The sequence below is a fragment of the Zingiber officinale genome, chromosome 1B (assembly GCF_018446385.1).
Source record: "Zingiber officinale cultivar Zhangliang chromosome 1B, Zo_v1.1, whole genome shotgun sequence".
In the NCBI taxonomy this organism is placed as follows: domain Eukaryota; kingdom Viridiplantae; phylum Streptophyta; class Magnoliopsida; order Zingiberales; family Zingiberaceae; genus Zingiber; species Zingiber officinale.
The window spans coordinates 8,129,317-8,139,312 of record NC_055986.1 but is presented as its reverse complement, the minus strand read 5'-3'; the positions used below and the strand labels follow the sequence as shown (position 1 = coordinate 8,139,312).

Genomic DNA, 9,996 nt, shown 5'->3' with positions numbered 1-9,996 from the left:
AATAACATATAAATAATGACGTTAATTAATAAAATGCCTTGTAAGAATTTTTGGAGATTTTAAGATGGATTAATTATCATATTCTAGGTTGGTTAGCAATTGATCAGGATTTTGATCAGTTTGTTTGATTTGAGAGAAGTTTAGCTGGTGAAATTAATGAATGTGTTAATTTAGATTTGGTTAATAATAGATATAATTTGGTTGAGTTTGATTAACAGTAATTGATATATTATCCGTTAATAATTGGGGAATAAATTAGTATGATACCATTGAACTTGGGTGAGTATTGGGGGATGATTCATGACCTAATATAAATAGGTAGTGGAATGGTTAGGGAAAATAGAGTTAACCCTAATTAGAATTAACGAATTGATATTAATTGGAGTTAATTATTAATTAGGGTTAATTGATGATTATTCAATTATAGTTTGCCCAAATTAGTTTTGGGATTTGGTTTAGCTAGTTGATGCATGATGTAATTAGTTAAAACTGTACATTATGTTGTAGGACTGATGCGAGATGATTGTACCGACATGGGGACTGTTTAGCACAAACTATATTTAAAGCGGGTACTTCTTTATATCTTTAATCTTAGTGTATGAGTTATGATCTAATTGGTAGTTTTATTACTTTGACTCTATTCATATGATATTTATTTTTCTTGATCTTAGAGATGATTTATTTTATATCTATGCAGTCTTATTATTCTTCATGCTTGATTTTGTTTTATATGTATGATATTATCATACCATAGTGTATGATATTGGATATCCTGCTACACCCCTCGTTGATGATTTGAGTTCGTGCTTATTGTTAAGATGATCATACCATAGTGTAGGATATCAAGTGTCCTACTAGACCTTTGTTTGTTACTTATGCTCATGCCTATATGCTAGTGAGGTTACACTGAGGTGTAGTTATAGAACATTATATTAGAAGAGATATTATTAAATGATTAGGATTCCCTTGGTTGAAATTGTTACTATTATACTTGTTGTGGTACTTAGATACATGTCATTAAACTTGTTACTTATTGCATGTTATGCATTTGAACTGTCCATTAGATCAAATAGTGTTATTAAGCTATCACACGTAGATCGTAGCTAGATAACTGAGTATCCTACTTGACCCCTTGTTGGTGGTTTGAGCTAGTGACTATATGCTAGGTAGACCATACACTACAACAAAAACCCTTATAGACATCAGTGGAACAACAACGGTTTTAAGTAAAAAATCGATGTCTTTGAGTATTTTACACCGGTTTTTTCAAAAACCGGTGTCTATGAGCGCAGATTTTAGCTCATAGACATCGGTTTTTTAGGCGATGTCTATGAGCGCCTTTTTTCCGTTAATAGACACCGATTTTAACTGCGGTTTTTAAAATCCGGTGTTAATGAACCAAAATAAAATATTTTAATATTCCCACAGCCAAAATTTGCAACACTGTGAAGTTCCCTCCAAACCTAAATCTATATCGCGCCCCTTCCTCACGCGACCATCTCTCTCGTCTAAACCTAAGCCTAAACCTCCGACCATCTCTCTCAACCTCATCTGCCTCTTCTCCTTCCTAGATCGACGCCCTTGCTTCTCCGTCCGCGTTGTGAAACCTCGGCCACGTTGCTCGCATCAAAAAAAGCACCGCCCGTGAGCGAGCTCCTCTCCGCGAGCCCTAGCCACCTTCCTCTCCGCGAGCTAGCTCCTCTCCGCGAGCCACCGCCCTCTCCACGAGCGAGCTCCTCTTCGCGACCAGCCACCTTCCTTGCCGCGAGCCACCGCACCTTTCTCACCGCGAGCTGGAGCTCTCCGCGAACCCTATTCCTCTCCGCGAGCCACCTTCCTCTCCGCGAGCAGTCTCCTCACCGCAAGCCCAAGCAGCAGCGGCCAGACACCTTCCTCGCCGCGAGCCACGACCCTCTCCGCGAGCCCTAGCAGAAGCGCCGCGGTCCAAATCCTGGTTGGGAAAAAATAGTACCACCATTACCATCCAGCAGCAAGCCATCCTGGTCCTGCGTTGAATCTTCATCGTCGCTCTGGTAATTTCCCCTCTTTTCTTTATTGGATTCTTGCCTAATTGTCTTCTGTTTCCTTAGGGAATCACTAATGGTTAGGTTTTGTTTGGATTCATGTGCTGGAACAAAGTTATTTGGTTGATTATTTTATTTTTATTTTTATGGCAAGAAACAAAATGGCCAAATTAATCTGGGTAGATTTCTGGTTTGGCTGCTTCTTCGTGTTTGTGCCTCATATGGAATCAAAAAAATTGTTTCTTTTTAAACCCATGGATTAATTCTCTTTCATCCGTGGATAATTCTAAAAGGCATGAACTTTCTTGCTGAATTGGTCTTGTAATCCTTCAGTTGAAGCTCGTTTAATCTATTAGCATTATGGCTTCCTATACTTAGTCACACTTCCTTTTTTTTATTTTTAATCCAAAGATTAGGGGGTTTTTATTGTTGTTTTTAGTACCTTCCTAGAAATGTGTTATGGACAACTATAAAGAAGTAATTAGTTCTAATTCATAAAGAGATAATGTTGATTTCTTGCTTGTAATCTGTATGTTACTTATTTGCCTGTGCATTCAATCTAGTTATAGCATCTTTGAAATGAAGAGTATTGAAACCTGTTTGATCCCACTTCTATCCAGTTTTTCTTGAAGGAACTCTCATTAAGTCTTCTTCGTAAGTTGTATAGTAAACCATGAAGAGTGTTTGTTACTCAGTTATGTGATTACACAAACCATGGAAGTGTTCAAGAGATTTGTTATATTAATTTAGTTTGATTTATTTGCATATTGTACAACTACTAACTCGCCATTGAAAGAAGCTAACTTTATCCAGAGGATTGGAAGTGCAAGTATATCCATGGTTAACAAAAATATATTAGTGTATGCATAGATGTTATGTGACTAATAACTGGATTGAACCTTACTGATATGAGGTTAATCTATGATGTGAACCTTACTGATACATGGTAAAAAGTCAAACTCTTTGACTACCTCCTTAATGTCTCCTATTACTGATCTTTCAAGCCCCGTTGTGTCCATTACTATTACTATGAAGAAATTGAAAGGAAAGAACTACGCTTTGCGTGCTGCAATAGTTTGAGTTTGGTTTGTGGTTCATGATGTAATCGGCGATCTCTTCCAATTAAGATAAGACATTGGGATAGTTACTCACATTGGTTGACTTTAGATTTTTGAGTTGACTGTAGTATTTTATAAATCACTTCAATTGTCAAGGTCATTTAGAATAGTTCTGACAAGGTCTTCACTATTATGTGCCTTCATATTGTTTGCTCTGAGTTAAAGCTAGTGAATGCTCAGATTTTGGGAGCCCCTTCCATTCTACTCCCGTCAGATGTGTAGATGCGGAGGATGTTGGCATTTACCATAGTGGCACAAGTTGGTGTTGTCCTAGATCAAATAATTCGGGGGAACTATTGACTAGCACCATCAAACATATTTAAATTGATTATAATTGAATTATAATATGCTTCATTTCTGTGTTACTAGTATGTTCCAATTTACCTCTAGAAGTTTGTGAACTTTGTTTGATTATTTATTGTCTGCTATCTATATATTGTATTGCCATTTCTTTTTGGAGAAGTGTGCTTCAATTTTTTTCCCCCTGATGAAATCATCATTGTATTTGTACCTCCCTATATGCATTCTTGAACAAATGGTTTAGAATTTAAGCTTGTGCTATCTGTAAATATTCAGTTTTTTGCTGCTAAATTGTGTTGAAGTTAACACTTTTATCATGTGTATTTCTATACACAGGAAAAACATAATCAGGAATTTCACTGGTAGCTAAGATCTGTTATTTTGGACAATGAGGTTAGTACTAGTAATGCGTGATATTTACCTTTTCTTTTGTCTTGGCCTTGCTAGATGTTGTCTGTTTAAACAAAATTTCAAAAAATTGTTTTCGTAAATTAGTTGACGCTATTGCAACTGGCCTGAAAATTCACAAATTCCATAGTTCAGGACCTTTTAGCTTTTATTTTATTTGTACAGAGGATGCTTGTCTATTTTAGAAGGAATTTGACTAAGTGATCATTCATAGAAAAATTGATTTTACATATGACTAGATTCAGAATTTAGAAATTCTGCATATTTTTTTTTTAAAAAAAATGGTTAGGTGTCACTTTTTTTTTCCCTGAAACTGACTTATGTATTTCTCCATGTTGGATAATATAAACCTTAAGAGTTGCATATTATGTATATCTTTTAGTAGGCCTCAAGTGAGATGGAATGAAGACAACTTGTATGAAATTGAAGCCAATAAACCAGTGAGGCAGAAAATAACTGAACCTAAAACACCTTATCATCCTATGGTTGAGGATGATGGTAAGTCCGCAAATGTTGATTTATTCAAACAACTTACACTTTGATCTAATATCTATTTAACAAGTTAAAGAGGGAATAAATAACTTTCAGATGCTTAAAACTCATTCATTGGTAATGCAGGTTGTTTATCGCCAAGAAGAGCTTCGCAGGTCCAAATCATCCTCATCTTCTACTGCTTGCTGATTTTTTCCCCCTTTGATGAAGTGTCTTCTTTCTAATTAGAAAAGCTTGGACCAGTTGAAGTTTCTGTGTAGGTACGGATGTGGGCACATTGATTTAATCCTGTGATTAGGTTCAGAATAGATAATTAACATAACATTTCTTCCACTGATACTGTCTTTATCTGATTATTTTGTGTTGCTAACAATGTGGTGCAGCCGTGGAACTATCTATGCTAGTGTTGTCTTCTAAAATAGTTCGTGTATTGCCGTTAATGTTGTTCTAAGGAAAGAATTTATCTCACAATTCATTGTTTACTTAACATTTTGTTCCTTGCATTTCGCTAAGTTAGTTTGCTAAAACAAAAGAACACTTCGTAAGAATGTTTTCCTTATTTTCTCCTCCTTGGTAATATTTTAAGAACTATTGGCAATGCACTTATTGAGATTGTTTTCATGTCTAATTTGAATATTTTAAGAATTGTTTTTTTGCTTTACGTTTCATCTCACTTATTTTAACAACTAAATTGTGTACAACTTTGTTGGACCAGCATGTACCTTCTGCGTCAGAAGTTTCATGATTTAAATCTATTCCTCATATGCTAGTCTTCCTAATCATTTGTGTTTTGGTGAACTTCTTGATGCTAATTATGAAGCCATTTCTGTTGGACTAACTACAATTTAACAACTTTCATTATGCACTTAGTATGTGTATGATATGAGTTACTTATGAAGTATACAATAGTCTTTTGTAGAGTATTTTGTTCTTCTTGAAAAACTTTAAGATACTGTAAAGTGCGATTGAATGTCTTTTCTGCATAATGCAGCAGTTTTCTATAGTAAATCCAACATATATGAAAAGCTGATTAACTTATTTTAACCTTCCCGATCAACTTGTTTCAATTAGACATAATAGGGTTTAGTCTATAATGTTTCTAAACTATTGAAAAGTTATAACTGTTTTCAAAATTTTTATGCCTTGTGACTTTCTAGGATACTCTCTAGCTACCATTCCTTTGATGTTGAATTCTGAATGCTATATTCTCAATACACTTCATTTTGGCGAAGTTGAATTTGTAGACAAGCCTAGTACCTGGACTAATTTTGTTTCTTCTGCTTAATACAATGTTAACTCTGATTGGATGATTATCTGCCCCATGAGCTTAAGCTGTCAGTAAATCACTTGATTTATGCTATTTTATGCAATATAATAAGTCATCCGCCCCCCTAATTTATATCGTTTAACTTGTGTGCCTGCAAACAATTGTGAATTTTCCTCCTTTATAGAGAATTATATATCTGCTTGCAGGAAAAGAACGATGTTAAGCTTGAGAAAGTTCTAACAACTATGGAACACGCAGCTATGGAAAACAAAACAGTAATATTAACAACTTTGAATGCTGCTTGGGCTTCTCCTGGTTCTATTATAGATTTGTTTTTTCAAAGTTTTCGGACAGGAGATGGAACACGCAGACTCCTGGACCATTTGGTAATCATTGCCTTGGACAAGAAAGCGTACATAAGGTGCATATCCGTGCATACTCACTGTTTTGCTCTTTATACTGAGGGAATGGATTTCTCAGATGAGAAGATTTACATGACTGCTGGATATTTGTCAATGATGTGGAGAAGAATAGAATTTCTGCGTGTTATTCTCGAAATGGGATACAACTTTATTTTCTCGGTAAAATTCTCCTTCCTATGATTGGCCTTTGTAATATTCTGTTTGTTAAAGTACTGATGTGTGAAAGTGACCATACCTTCTGGATCTTCTTGTTCTCTAAGTATCTATGTCTATGTAGACTATCTTCCCTTTTTTTGTTCATAGCCAAGTTTGCAGGCAATGCTCTATTGTTAAACTTTGTTCCTTGTTTCTTGTTTGTGCAACATATTTTGTTACCCCTTCTTTCATATGCTGCAAACGCATATAAGATAGAATCATATATATCTACAAATTTATGCATGGAATGCATGCCTAGGATAATAGTTTGCTCGAGTGTATGAAAGTTTATCCAATGGGATAGGCATTAAGTTGTCCATATAAGCATCAGTATGTGACAGACTCATTGTTATCCATGCTCTTACTGCCTAATATTCTTTATATAGCTTTGCATATAATTCTGTTAGCAGGAACTGCTAACATCTTGTACTACTGATACTCTGCATGCTGTATCCTTTTTAGTCTTGGTTTACTAATATATTATTTATGTGTTTTTACAGTTTACAAATCTCAAGTACTCCAGAGTTGAAATTGATGAAGTGCAGTTCGAGTGGGCTGAATGCATGCTAGATTACATTTGAAGTGTGGTTCTACCTTGATGTGTTAAAAGAATGTTCTACCTTGATTTTGATATCTATTAGCTAGCTTTTGATGTAAAAAAGAATGTTTGGGTATTTTATGGATATTGTTGTAAGAAGATTATTTATATAATTTGTGAATATTTGTGTATTTTATGGATATTATTGAATGAAGAATATTTGTATAATTTGTGAATATTTGTGTATTTTTTTTTATTGTCGGTTTTTCATTGTTTCGGAAATCAAATTTGTGCTGTTAAAAAATATACATATTACATCGGTTTTTCACCGCTGTAAAACCGGTGTTATTAACTAATATTACATCGGTCATTTACCGCTGCCAAAACTGGTGTTATTAACATACAATATTACATCGGTTTTACACCGTTGATGAAACGGTGTCATTAAGTGATACTACACCGGTTAATAACCGATTCGAAGACCGGTGTCGTTAAGTGATACTACACTGGTTTTAACCCGATGTCTAAAATGACAGACTTTTAACATCGGCTTCATAGACATCGGTCAAAAATGAAATAGACACCGGTGGAAAACCGATCTCTATGAAGGTTTTTGTTGTAGTGATATCATGGTCTAGTTAGCAGAGTCTATACTTGGAGGTGATTGCTACTGCTTACTTATAATTTTTTATTGGTACACTTATACATCATGTCTACCCATAGGATCATCATTGGTAGAGCGTTCTCCCGCAAACAATGAATGCTTACATTCCCTATCTACCCATCTTATCCACCCACGGAACCATCCGTGGTAGAGTGTTCTCCCACAGACAGTGATTATTTATATACCCTAACCTCCCATGAGACACATTCGTGATAGCATGTTACTACGCTAGTCAGAACTTGTTATATATTTGTTATATGTCGGTCATGTATTTATTCATCCAAATTTGAATGTACTATATACACTCTCAATTTGTTGGTTATACATGGTTGAGTAAGTTAGTAGAGTTTTATGTTGTTGGTTAGACTTTGGGTTAGCACATGATTATATTGGTGCTCTTACGCTTATAGTAAGTATTTTACCTGAGACTGTATACCTTTGCTCTCCTTATGTTATTATCGTGCACTATCTTCTATTACCCGCGGAGTTCATTTAGAATCACTACCTATTGTATTTTTTTCTTCCTTTAGGTAGAAGGTAGATGATATTTGTATGGAGTTGCTTAGAGGATCCTGCCTACCAATCCCACGTCATATTAAGAGTTTTATTTCTACTGTTGCTTTTACTCATATTTTGGTTTTTTGAACATGTTTATGTAATAATTAACTTGAGTGATTTTGAACATATTTATGTAATAATTAACTTGAGTAAGGATTTTTGTCCTGTGTTGGTCTTTTGTTTAGTTTGATTGTTGTTTTGTCAAGCCGGGTCGGCTTGTAGTCTATGTTGTTTTCACATTTAGAATGGATTGAGCAGATTCCTCTATTGTCCAGGTTGGACACTTTTGGTTTTTTATTTTCGCTGTGTGGTTGATCCAACCATGTGGGATGTATATATTATTCTTGTATTATCTTGTGGACATGTATTCAGGTTTTAATTGTCATTATTACAGGGGAGGTGGTGTCCGATTTTCGTCGGACAACCTTACCCTCTAGGCGTGACAATACCATATAGTTTCCAACTTGAAAACAAGTGCGGTAGTCTCGACCTTTTTGTTTACCATGAAACGGTCTGCTAATTGGCTAAGGAAACTCCTAGCATCATTTTTCTCAGTTATAGAGCCTTTAATTTGTGTTGGAACAGAAAGCTTCATGATACTTAGACACATGCAGTTTGATCGCTCCCACTTTTCAAATTCAACCCTCTGCTCTATAGTGCTAGCACTAATTAGGGGTGCAAGGCAATCATATCTCAATGCATAGTTTAAGTCTATGCAGTATAAGACTACGACAACGTACTCTTTCCATTGAGAAAAATTAGAGTAAGTTAGTGTGAGGATGTTATTAATACCAACAGTAATAGATTACATTGATTAAAGAGTGCAGATTGTATAAGTTAACGATTTAATTAAAGCTAAGAACATGTATAACATAAAATTATGCACATAAAATAAAATTTTAAAAGCATATAAATGAAATCTTTATGAGATACCAAATACAATATTATATTTTACTCCGTAGACTAAAATATACTTTTTTAGCAGTACTTTTTAATATAACTCAAATTTTAATTGACCACATAATTAGCCTTCCTTTAGGCTGACTCATTATGTGCATAATTTGATATTTTATATGAGTTATAAATTAGTACATAGCTTACAACAACTTTAATCTACCATGGAATATATTTTCCTTTGGACTGATATATTTTGTTCATGATCTGAACAAAATAAATTTTGTTCTATAGTTGTAGACTACTTTAAACATATATCCGGCATAAAAGTAATTTTTCTTTGGACTAATTACTTTTAGCATAGATATACGTCTATAGATATAAAATGTACTAAACCTACCTAATATATCCTCCTTTGTGTCGACACATTAGTTTAATTTAGTAGCACGTATATAGATAGACTCAAGAAAATCTAGAAACTTTAATTGAATAAATAAGTACCTTGATAGTTCAAGCATTATGCTTATTAATTGATTGATAACATACGATAATCAATTGGTATCACCCAATTGATCACCTCAATCAATTTAAAGCCCATTGTATGTGACTTTAGGATCATTAGTCAATTGATGATGAGAGCCAATCGATTAGTGTAAACCAATCAATTCTGCTAATCAATCAAAAACCCTTCTGTATTCAATTTTAGACTCATCAATTGATTGATCTTTGATAACAATTGATTGATGTGCACCAATCGATCTCCATAATCGATCCATAGCCATCTTCGCTCGAATTCATGCCCATCAATCGATTGTTGAATTTCCCAAATCGATTGTTGTGGTTTGGCTAATCGATTAAATCGATCTGTCATGATATCAAGTCGTTAATCGATTGAATAAAACACCCAATCGATTGATGATTGATAGACATCAATCGATTAGACTGATTGACTCCAATCAATTATATCGCGACTTTGAAGTTGTAATGGATTGATTAAACTCCCAATCAATTGGAATCACCAATCGATTAGGTTGATCGATTTCAATCATTTCTGTCGTGATTTCAAGCTTTTAATCGATTGGTGATTATCACCAATCGATTAGCGATAGTATAATC

At 34.5% G+C, this 9,996-nt stretch overlaps 1 long non-coding RNA gene across 1 annotated transcript; it reads left to right on the top strand.

Moving 5' to 3' along the window:
* The first annotated feature begins 1,956 nt into the window (after window positions 1-1,956).
* LOC122036253 lies at window positions 1,957-4,290 on the top strand. Its single transcript, XR_006127403.1, has 3 exons — window positions 1,957-2,033; window positions 3,779-3,835; window positions 4,233-4,290. It is a non-coding gene; the product is annotated as an uncharacterized LOC122036253 (long non-coding RNA).
* The last annotated feature ends 5,706 nt before the right edge of the window (window positions 4,291-9,996 follow it).